Source organism: Solanum dulcamara, chromosome 8 (genome assembly GCF_947179165.1).
Source record: "Solanum dulcamara chromosome 8, daSolDulc1.2, whole genome shotgun sequence".
NCBI lineage: Eukaryota > Viridiplantae > Streptophyta > Magnoliopsida > Solanales > Solanaceae > Solanum > Solanum dulcamara.
In genome coordinates this window covers 52,935,519-52,946,523 of record NC_077244.1, presented here as the reverse complement: position 1 = coordinate 52,946,523, position 11,005 = coordinate 52,935,519, and positions in this window count along the sequence as shown.

Here is an 11,005-nt window from a genome sequence, read left to right as displayed (position 1 = left end):
ATACGAAATAATGATATGTCCTCATTTCCTTGAAAATGTGTATATATTTGAAAGTGACCTTTCACGGAGGAAGGTGAAAGTTTAATTGTAGCGCGAAAGCTTAGGACAATACCGGACATTTCAATATTTGGAATTACTAAACCGCTAGAATTTTTTATTTTTTGTTGCCACAATTTTAACAATTAAAAAAATTACACTCTCTCTTTGTCTGACACCTGCCCGGTGCTGGAAGGTCGGAAGGAAAAGTGTTATAAGCTTTGAATGGAAGCCCGATAAACGGCGGCAGTAACTCAAATGACATACTTTTTTTTTAATCTATTTTAAAAAATGATAAAAAAAATTGGCAGCACTTTAATTTTAGCTTTTCATGTGACATATTTAAGACCACAAAATTAAAAAACATTTTAGTATATTTGATGTAACTTTAATTTAGAACAATAAAATTGAAAATTTCATGCCAAATCAAATCAGGATATTCTTTTTAGCAGGAAGTATATAATATTCTCAAAAGAGGAAATTGATCTAGAATATATGCATTTCTTATCAAGTTTATTAGGAGTACTAATATTTATCTCATCTGTTTCAATTTGTCTATACTATTCCGGCTTGACACAAAATTTAACAAAAACAAACGAGATTTTTGAATTTTGTGGTATATAAAATGTATCAAAATATTCTTTGATCTTATGATCTTAACGTAAAAAATTAGAATTAAAGAGTTTACAACGAACTATATAAAGAAAATTAAACACAAATAAATTGAAATGAAGAAAATATTTTTTTTCCAATTACCTAGATTGTTACAATTCCTTTTGCTCTTTTCTCTTGTTGGATGTTGATTTGGCTGATTTAAATAAAATCGGATTAGATTTATTTACTTTCAGAATAGAAATTGAGATAGTAAAAAATTATAACAGATATTTATTATATATTTATAATGCTCTTCATATCAAAGTGCGATTCAATTAATTTAACTTTTGAGAAGCGAAAATAATAAGTAGTAGTTTTAACAAAATTGCACTCCTCTCCACTCTCTAATTCACTTGGTTCAACATTTTATATAAAACGGAAAAAAATCTCTAACGTGTAACAAGCAAAAGAAGAAAGTTGATCAATGTCGATCTTTATCATTAATTTTTTGAAATTATTGTCAAGATCAGAGCTAAAATAGTCCACTTCCTCAGCTTTTGTGATTTAGTAATTATATTCCTGATCAGTATAAGTATTTGTGATTTATATTCTGCAAGATTAAAAAATCCCAAACATGACTTTCAATACTACGTGTTACCAACTAATCAATATATTTATTATTATTTACTCAAAGTGAAATAAGAAAAGCAATTTATGCAATAATTATATAGGGCATTTAGATGTGCTGTTGGACTAGATAAACGGAACAGATAAGCAATGGATGGAAAAAAAAAAGGACAAAAATAAGAGTTCTACAAAAACAGTCAGATCAGACTTTTCCTAATCTTTTTGTATTTGGAATCAGAAATAGACACAATAATTCCACAATTTTTTATCACCTAGAGCAGTGATTGTATAGTAATATAGATATTGAAATCAAAAATTTTGATATCCCAATTTTTAATATTATATTATTTAATGCATTTTGATTTTTCTTAATATTTGACATTTATAAAAATAAGATTGACATACTGAGTAACAAATCAAAGTATATAATTATATATATTTTTATAACATTGATAAATTTATATACTTGTATTATTACAAAAATTTATTTAGCTGTTGGAACTTTGATTACTCTATTTTAATTGAAATGTCTTTTTTGTGTAATTAATTAATGAAGAGAATTGTTTGTACTTTCTCTTACATATTTCTACATGTTTAAGTGTTAGTATGATAATACTGAGATATTTCTTCAAAATTCAAAGTCATAATTATTTATTATATAATTATATGTAAGTCGAAGTCGAACAATTTATGATTATCAATTTATTATATCGCAAAATATCAAAATTAAATTTCGAAATATCGAACCATACCGAATTATTTTGATATGATAATGATATAATACTTTAAAATTGAAATTACCAAATCGATGTTTCTATACAGTCTTGTACCATAACATGCGCACCCTAGCCTAGAGGCTAGAACTGTTAGTATATCTGGGTTCAAACCAATAAATCAGAAAATCACGTTAGGATGGAAAAAACGAAAAAACTAGAAACTTTAAAAATATTTGAGGCCACAATATCGTACGTACTTAAGAATTTAATCCCCTCTTGTGTCTGAGGTGCTGGACTACTTTATCCTTAGATAAAATGAATATACATGTGGTATGATTAGTGGTACCTCAAATGCCTACGACCTCGTACTTTAATGCTTGTAGCTTGTAGAAAAATCTGCGACTTTGATCTACGGACTCTCTTTGACTGGCCTCTTTTTTAAATTATGAGATCCCTATTTATAGTTGTTGGATGAAAAAGTTGTGATAAGGACAAACTTTTTTCAATCAATCAGATTGAAATGACATGACAATATATGATCAGTCAAAATATATCATTTGTACACATAACATATTTGCATTGGCCTTTTATCTGACTAGACATGCTACATCATTTTGACATGTAACGTGATTGTCACGCCCCGGGAGGGTACCCTAGGCGTGGTCGGCACTCGAAGGCCATTTATGACCTCCGAGCTAACCACCTGGTCCAGTCACACATTCATTCAAACACATTCTCTTAGCGGAAAAACTTAATTAATAAAATACTGTTCATATATGGGGGCCAAAGGCCAAACATTTTCAACCCAACAAAACCATATAATAAGACTCCTCAAAATAACCATTCAAACTCCCCACACTCCAGTCTATGAAACCTCTATCAAAGTCTAAGAGGTGCCAATGACAAGTCTATGGCTACCAATAATCAAAATAAAGGGAACGACACCACACTATACAAGAAAGCTCAACATCCTTTGGAAACTAGGAGGACTCACCAACTATCTGAGAGTGTATGTGGATCTTCAACAGAGCGCCGGTTGATGATCTCTAGTACCTGTCTCTGCATCATGAAACGATTCAGGCCAACTGGCGTCAGTACATGGAATATACGAGTATGTAAAATGGCCGAATACAACGAACATCTAGGAAGAATCAATCAACTCAGAATCTCAACTCATATACATATATATACAGGACAACTCACTCAAATGTCCTAAGTCTAAACAAGAATATGATTTAGACGGGACCAATCACATGTCATTCAACTCAGTCTGACTCAGAGTACTATCAAGACCTATTTGGGAGTTTCTCTTAACCGACAACCATCACTTATGAGCCAATGAAAGTACAACAAACCGACATTGTTGCCGCGTCCGTTCATACTTTGCCAGAGTATGAACGAATCAACTAATCATGGATCCAATCCAACTAAGTCCTATAATGTCAGGACAAACCTATCGGGAAAGCATCTGACTTAACGGTTCAATCCCCCCTACGTTTGGCAACACAGGTATTGGGTTCGAGTATGGACTATACTCTTGCCTAATTCGGTGCTCGATACTCCTCCCAAGACTCAATGCTCATAAAACTCCATCCAATCAACTCAATCAACTCATATCGACAAGTCTCATTACAACCTTGTTAACTCATAAACTCTATCACAATCAAATCTCTTCCAATCGTACTATCCGATCAATCTCAATTATCTCTTCAAAAGAAATTTAAATGCACATTTGTAGCAACATATAGATATAATCAATCATTACCTCCATCCATTTGAGAAATCTTTGTGACTCATCACAACTTTAAGACTTTAAATCGATATTTTAAAATTGACAATATTTTTAGGAAAATAACATCCTTTATCACAATCTAAATAATTAAAAGGTCAATAAAACATATTTAACAACTCATCTTTATCAACTCATACTCACATAAAGGCCCATTTTAAGAACTTTTTAGCTCAACAACATCAACACATATAGAGTCAAATAAATAGGGGACAAAGCTCATACAAACATAACCATACCAAGAAAACTCCATTTTTCATGAACATCTAACCTCAAAGCAAGAGTAGGGCACATGGGTGGACTTAACCCATGTTTTGGATAGCCTTACATACCTTAGTGAAGACTTGAAGAAAACCTTATGGTTGGGTATTCAATGGAGAACTCAAACCTTGAAGCTCTTGAAACTCTTCTTGTTGGAGAAGGATTTGGAAAGGAAGAAGAAGAGAGAGAGAGAGAGAGAGGTTTCTAGGGCTTTTAGAGAGAGAGTGGGGGCTGAAGAAATGGTCCAAAAATGTTCAAGGCTTGTGAATATATAATTTGGGACAATTCCCAATTTACCCTTCCTCTAAAATTCTAAAAAATAGGCCAAAACGCCTTTGGTGCGATAGTGGCGCGTCGCGCCCTTATAGCGCCAAGGCCAAAGGTTCTGGGTTCTGGAATTTTGGCTTGAAAAAACCTGTACACCTCGCAGTGGCGCGCCGCGCCAGGGACCAAACTACTGAGGCATGTTCCTGGCGCGATAGTGGCGCGTCGCGCCTCTGCGGTGCCAAGCCCAAATTTCCAGTAGTTGAACCCCAGGCCTGAAATTCCTGCTGTGCTAGTTCATCTTAGGATTGTCATATCTTTCGACTCCGAACTCCAAAATTTACATTCTTGGTGGTGTTGAAAAGAAGACTTGACGATCATTAATTTAATAGGTTGTGGGCCACCCAGATCGTCATATATCAAAAGATAGGGTCGTTAGAAGTCAACCCCTCATGCAAACTCCTCCTCAAACTTAGCCACGACGAATCGTTTTGGTCTTAGCTCGGCCCTAGGGGTCCTCCGTGACCCCACATCACCTCCAACACTCCTCAATTACTCGGGGACTCATCTTAACTCAAAAACACACTTCTAAATAATTGGGTTTGACCCGGCATGATACAAAAAGGGTCCGAATCCTAGGGAAGAATTTTGAGGGGCGTTACATTATCTCCCCCTTGGTATCATTCGTCCCCGAATGACGAGCAACTAAGAATAGACTCGAGGTACCAATCACAATCAAAATTTCAGTCAATCAATCAATCAAATTCTCAATCAATTATCAATCAAGACTCAAAATGCACAAAAGAATTCAAATAAAGGAAATCAGCATTACCTTCAACATTCTCGTCGGTAGGCACGAATAGATGTGGATATTTAGATCTCATGGTTTCCTCCACTTCCCATGTGGCTTCCTCAACAAATTGGTTCCTCCATAGGACCTTGACTGAGGCGACCTCTTTGTTCCTCAACTTGCGAATTTGGCGATCGAGAATTTAGACCGGAACCTCTTCATAAGACAAGCTATTCTTAATTCCAACGCTATCAATGGGGACTACCAACGAGGGATCGCCCAAGTACTTCTTCAATATCGAAACGTGGAATACCGGATGAATAGAAGCTAACTCCGAGGGTAACTCCAACTCATAAACAACACTTCCAATCCGCCTCAAAATTTGGTAAGGACCAATATATCGGGGACTAAGTTTCCCCTTCCTTCCAAACCTCATGACACCCTTCATGGGTGAAACTTTCAAATACACCCAATCATCTACCTCGAACTCTAAGTCTCTCTTCCTCACGTCGGTGTAAGATTTTTGGCGGCTTTGGGCTGTCTTTAGCCTATCTTAAATAATTCTCACTTTTTCCATGGCTTGGTGAACAAGGTCAGGCCCAATCAACTCGGCTTTACCAACGTCAAACCACCCAATAGGAGATCTACACCTCCTCCTATACAAAGCTTCATAAGGAGCCATTTGAATGCTTGCATGATAGCTATGGTTGTACGCAAACTCTATGAGAGGTAAGTGGTCATCCCAATTTCCCTTAAAGTCAAGCACACATGCCCTCAACATATCTTCCAATGTCTGGATGGTGCGCTCTGCTTGGCCATCCGTCTGGGGGTGGAAGGCTATACTCAAGTTCACCTTCGAACCTAATCCCTTCTGAAAGGATTTCCAAAATTGGGAAGTAAATTGGGCTTCTCTGTCTGAGATGATAGACAAAGAGACCCCATGCAGTCTGACGATCTCTTGAATGTACAACTTTGCATAATCCTCTGCGGTGTCAGTAGTCTTCACCGCCAAGAAGTGAGCTGATTTCGTCATCCTATCCACAATTACCCAAATCGAATCATGTTGCCTTTGGGACCTCGGTAGACCTGTAATAAAGTCCATGTTGATCATTTCCCACTTCCATTCTGGAATTTCTATATTTTGAGTTAAACCACATGGCATTTGATGCTCAACCTTCACCTGTTGACAATTCAGGCACTTGGAAACGAATTCTGCAATATCTCTCTTCATCCTACTCCACCAATAGATTTTCCTCAAGTCATGGTACATTTTTGTAGAGCCCGGATGGATAGAGTATCTGGAACTATGAGCTTCAGCCATAATCCTTCCTCGACCACCATCGACATCTGGCACACATAATATGTTTTGGTATCTCAACACACTATCTCCCCATTTGGTGAAAACCATCACCCCTTGTTTGTGAACAACTTCCTTCAATCGAAGGAGGATGGGATCCTAATCTTGTTTCTCCTTTACCTCTACCACAAGGGAGGACGTAGACCCATCTTGAACGTTTACTTCGCCTTCATTGTCCTCTTCCAGATGAACTCCCAATTGGGCTAATCTGTGTACCTCCTTCACCAATTCTCTCTTTCCTTCCTCCACGTGGGCAGTGTTACCCATAGACAACCTACTAAGAGCATCAACAACAACATTAGCTTTACCTAGATGGTAGAGGATGCTCATATCATAGTCCTTGAGTAGCTCAAGCCATCTTCTTTGCCTTAGGTTGAGTTCCTTCTGGCTAAAGATGTATTGCAAGCTCTTGTGATCGGTGAACACATCGACATGCACTCCATACAAGTAGTGGCGCCAAATTTTAAGCGCAAACACCACCGTTGACAGCTCAAGGTCATGAGTTGGGTAATTCCTCTCATGAACCTTAAGTTGTCTTGAAGCATAGGCTATCACCTTCCCCTTTTGCATCAATACATAACCCAAACCAATTTTGGATGCATCACAATAGACCACAAATCCCTCTGTTCCATCGGGCAAAGCTAGAACAAGAGCAGTGGTTAGCTTGGCCTTCAATTTCTGGAAATTCTCCTCACAAGCATCGGACCATTAGAACTTAGCCTTCTTTTGAGTCAGCTTAGTCAATGGTGATGATATGGATGAGAATCCCTCTACAAACCTTCGATAATAGCTAGTCAAACCCAAAAAGCTTCTTATCTCCGTCGGGGATGTGGGTCTTGGCCAATTCTTCACCGCTTCAATCTTCTGAGCGTCAACCTGAATACCATCTCCAAATACAATGTGGCCTAAGAAGGCCACTGATGCAAGCCAAAATTTATATTTGGAGAACTTTGCATACAATACCTGGTCCCTCAAAGTTTATAAAACGACTCTAAGAAGATAGGCGTGCTCCTCTTCATTCTTGGAGTAGACCAGGATATCATCTATGAATACAATCACAAACATATCAAGATACGGTTTGAACACCCGGTTCATGAGATCCATGAAAGCTACGGGGGTATTTGTCAACCCAAAGGACATGACCAAAAACTCAAAGTGGCCATAACGAGTCCGAAAGCAGTCTTTGGAATATCACATTCCCTCACTTTCAACTGATGGTAGCCGGATCTCAAGTCTATCTTTGAGAAACACATGGCACCCTGAAGTTGATCAAATAAATTATCTATTCTGGGGAGAGGGTATTTGTTCTTTACGGTGACCTTATTCAGCTGCCTGTAGTCAATACACATTCTAAGGGACCTATCCTTCTTTTGCACGAATAGGATCGGAGCACCCCATGGTGAGACACTCGGCCTAATGAATCCCTTATCTAACAAGTCCTTCAACTGTTCTTTCAACTTCTTCAACTCGGCTGGAGCCATTCTATATGGAGAAATTGAGATAGGCTGGGTATCAGGAAGAATATCAATCCCAAAGTCAATCTCCCTATCAGGAGGGACTCCAGGCACATCTTCAGGAAAGACATCCGGAAACACGTTGACAATCGAAACCGACTCAAGGGATGGAGACTCAATATTGTCATCTTTCACTCGGACAAGGTGATAAATGCACCCTTTTGAGATTAGCTTCCTGGCCCTAAGGTATGAAATAAACTTACCCTTAGGTGCAACAGGACTACCCTTCCACTCTATGACAGCCTCATTCGGGAATTTGAACGTGACCATCTGAGTTCTACAATCAATAGAGGCATAACAGACATAGAGGTAGTCCATGCCAAGGATCACATCAAAATCAACCATGTCTAACTCAACCAAGTCAGCCAAGGTATCTCTGTGATGAATTGACACAGTGCAATCTCTATAGACTTTCTCAGCTACGATAGAATCACCGACATGGGTAGCTACGTAGAAAGGCTCACTAAGACATTCAGGGATTTTATTGAACTTACTAGCCACGTAAGGAGTTACAAAAGATAGGGTGGCACTTGGATCCATCAAAACATAACAGTCAAGAGAAGAGACTCGAATTATACCCGTCACAATGTTTGGAGAGTTCTCCTGATCTTGGCGACTACCCATGACATATGGGCGGTTTGTACCAACACTCGTACCTGAAGTAATGCCCCTCTAATTACCCCTAGCTGGTGGTGCGGTGATAGAGAACTGGGCTCTGTTCCCCCATACTGGACACTCCTTCTGAAAATGGTCTATTTAGCCTCATTTAAAACAACCAACCCTTCCCGCTCTGCATTCGCCCAAGTGGAGCCTACCACACTTGCCGCATGGTGGCTTCCCTTGCAAACCTTGACCCATGCTAGCTTGTGATTGAGAACCCTGGAATCTAAAATTCTGGTGACTCTAACCCTGGGGTCTAAAATTCTGGTGACTCTAACCCCGCCGATCGTACCTGTTTTACGGCATAGGTGTACTGGCGGTAGATGAGGCATAGTTGGAAGGACTCTTTTGGAAGAAGGACCTGTTGCCCTTGTTTTGCCTCTGTTCACTTTCATGGCCCGCTGATTTTACCTTCTTGCTCAGGTGCTCTTCTCTGTCTCTTCTTTTCTCATCCTCTACCTATTGAGCATATACCATTAATCTGGAAATATCCATATCCGAGATCAATAATGCTGCCTTGCACTCCTTCTTCACATGCCTCCCTAATCTGGAGACGAACTTCCTCATCTTTGACCTCATATCTGGGATCATTTCTAGAGCATACCTGGACAGTTGGATGAACTTCAGGCCATACTCCTTAACTGTCATACCTTTTTGTTTCAGATTTACAAACTCCTCCACCTTCGCTTCTCTCAATTCTTGAGGAAAGAAGAGGTCAAGAAAGGCTCCCTCAAATTCATCCCACCTAGCAGGTTCAGCATTCTCACCCCTACCTTGCTCTCATTGGTTATACCAGATGTTTGCCACATCTTTGAGTTGATAAGACACCAACTCAACCCCCTCAATTTCTGTAGCATGCATAGCTTTCAGAATTTTCCACATCTCATTAATAAAGTTTTGGGGGTCTTCATCAACCTTAGAACCCGTGAATGCTGGCGGATTCATCCTCAGGAAGTCTCTAATTCTAGTGGAAGTAGACGGCTCTTGGGAATTAGAGCTAAGAGTCGGCGAACTCTGGTTACCATTCTGGGCAGCCATTAGTTGCGTGAGCATTGCAATTGCCCCTCGAAATTCTACCTTTGATGTGGTTGCAGGCGGAGTAGCAGGCACTTGAGGCGCCTCCGCATACCTCGCAGGTCGGCCTCTAGCCCTTGTCGGGCGTACCTCAGACTGAGGCATCTCTGCATTTACGGTATTTTTCTGGCTGGCAGTACATTTTAGAGGCATTATTTGTAACGTATAAACGCACGAATTAGCGTGAAAGTTTCATAGAGTTTAACTCTATCGCACGAAGTCAGAGTATGAAAGAAGTGAAACAATTCCTAATGTCCTATAGCCTCCTACTTATAAGTGTGGTGCACAACACACCCATAAGCAAGACTCTATTAGACACGGCTTCATAGACTCCCTAGGACACTTGAACTCTAGGCGCTGATACCATGTTTGTCATGCCCCGGGAGGGTACCCTAGGCGTGGCTGGCACTCGAAGGCCATTTATGACCTCCAAGCGAACCACCTGGTCCAGTCACACATTCATTCAAACACATTCTCTTAGCGGAAAAACTTAATTAATAAAATACTGTTCATATATGGGGGCCGAAGGCCAAGCATTTTCAACCCAACAAAACCATATAATAAGACTTCTCAAAATAACCATTCAAACTCCCCACACTCCAGTCTATGAAACCTCTATCAAAGTCTAAGAGGTGCCAATGACAAGTCTATGGCTACCAATAATCAAAATAAAGGGAACGACACCACACTATACAAGAAAGCTCAACATCCTTTGGAAACTAGGAGGACTCACCAACTATCTGAGAGTGTATGTGGATCTTCAACAGAGCGCCGGTTGATGATCTCTAGTACCTGTCTCTGCATCATGAAACGATTCAGGCCAACTGGCGTCAGTACATGGAATATACGAGTATGTAAAATGGCCGAATACAACGAACATCTAGGAAGAATCAATCAACTCAGAATCTCAACTCATATACATATATATACAGGACAACTCACTCAAATGTCCTAAGTCTAAACAAGAATATGATTTAGACGGGACCAATCACATGTCATTCAACTCAGTCTGACTCAGAGTACTATCAAGACCTATTTGGGAGTTTCTCTTAACCGACAACCATCACTTATGAGCCAATGAAAGTACAACAAACCGACATTGTTGCCGCGTCCGTTCATACTTTGCCAGAGTATGAACGAATCAACTAATCATGGATCCAATCCAACTAAGTCCTATAATGTCAGGACAAACCTATCGGGAAAGCATCTGACTTAACGGTTCAATCCCCCCTACGTTTGGCAACACAGGTATTGGGTTCGAGTATGGACTATACTCTTGCCTAATTCGGTGCTCGATACTCCTCCCAAGACTCAATGCTCATA